Source organism: Momordica charantia, assembly GCF_013281855.1.
Source record: "Momordica charantia cultivar OHB3-1 chromosome 9 unlocalized genomic scaffold, Mcharantia_2.0 BLBB01000009.1, whole genome shotgun sequence".
In the NCBI taxonomy this organism is placed as follows: Eukaryota; Viridiplantae; Streptophyta; class Magnoliopsida; order Cucurbitales; family Cucurbitaceae; genus Momordica; species Momordica charantia.
In genome coordinates this window covers 22,605,264-22,607,158 of record NW_028275167.1, presented here as the reverse complement: position 1 = coordinate 22,607,158, position 1,895 = coordinate 22,605,264, and positions in this window count along the sequence as shown.

The window sequence follows — 1,895 nt, the reverse complement described above, 5'->3', positions numbered from 1 at the left end:
CACATAGAGACACACAGCAGGGAAAAAAGAGAGGAAATTTGAGGCTTTCATCGCTCCCCTACCTTCTCATTCTCTCATCTTCTTCATAATTCCTCCATACACTACTCTCCTGTACTTCTCAATCCATTTTCTTTACCATCCTGGACCACAAAAGTTTGACGCGCTCAAATTTACCAATTATTGTGTTCTAGCCTGCTCCTCCTCCACGCCTCAATTTCATCATCGTCGTCGGAATTGGCGATTCTATATGCGGGATAGCTACGTAACATCTCCGTGTTTGGTCGGTCGATCGATCTCGATCGATCTCAGTTTTTATTCTCCTTCCTAAAGACGGCAGTGTGCTTGATTGGCGCGAGTAGAGACGATAGGCTTGCTTCTGGTGGCACAACCCAATGGTACAGTGAAATCCAGGATACTTCTTTTTAATAAAGATTTTATTTATTTATTTTTTCTTTCTTTAAAAAAAATTATCTTCGGCAGAGATTTAAGAGGAGGAAGTAAAAAGATTTGAAGATAATCTTTTAGTTTTTAAAAATACATGAATGAAATCTTTTTAAATTTGTTAATTATTCTTTGGGGAATCTCAACAAATAAAAATCTATTTTAAATAAAACATTTTGTTGAATTAAGAAATAAAGTTTTCTTTCAAAAATCTCTTTAATTTCGAATTAAATAAAAGTTTTGTTTTCATTATTTTTGTTTTTTCGTTTTAATTTAATAATTTTTTTTTTAGTTTTTAAAAATAAATTAAAAACATTATTGTTTAAAAGAAAATCATGTTTACATCTTAAGATGTTGGCACAGTGGTAAGATGTTTGTTTTTCAATGTACATGACCCAAGTTTGAGTCTTTGCATGTCTCATTTTTACTAAATAATTATTTTAAATAAAAGATTTCATTTAGAGTTTTTTAAAAAACAAAATTCAAAAATACAAAATATGTATTTTGAAAAGGAACATAACTTATATCTCAAGGTGGTGGCATGTTGGTGAGGCGTTGGAGTGTCATCACTCATGTTTCAAGTTCAAGTCTTAGTGTTTCCTAAAATTAAATTTTTTTTTGTTATTATTTTTTTTACTAAAATAATTATTTTGAAAACTCCGATGACGGGAATTGGAACCCTCCAATTTACTCGAGGTGCTTAATTTTTCTAATGGCCTTCGTGTCACTCATACATATTAATTCATATCTTATAACAAAATGTGAATCAATATAACATGGGACATTTCGATCAAAACAAAAATATTTTTTTCTTGGACCAAATAACATAATAGGATAATTTATGATAAAATGTGGTACCATTTTCGAACGGGTGTCGTAGGGTGCTAACACCTTCCCTACACTGACTCCCGAACCAAAATCTGTTTTTCGTAGACCAAGTTTTTCAAATAGGTGACCAATCACACCTCTGATTGGTGGCCACTCCAAACCCTTATCTCGAAAGAGACTCTTCAGGGGATGACGTCGGCCGCTCCGCGTCGCGATGACGTTGCGACAAAATTTATAATCAATAAATATTTCGTATAATTATAAATTCAATTGTCCTACTAATTTAATTCAGAGATGAATTGAATTGAAAAATATATTTAATTTGCATCTAAGTTTTACAAGTTAGATTTAGATTGAATTTTAAATGTTAAGTGAAATCAAATTTTCAAAAATAATTTGCTTTAAGATTTTTTTAGATTTTTTAAAATGGGTTGTTAGATTTTTTTAGTTCGATTTAGTTTAATGTTTGTTATTTAATATATATATAGAGGGGGCACTGTTAATTGTCGATCATACCGGACACATAAAATAAAAAAATAAAAGAAAAAACATATATAGTGTGTCATCTGCATTTATTCAAGAAACTACATACAATGTTACGTATGAAAAAATCGTCTCTTGAAGAC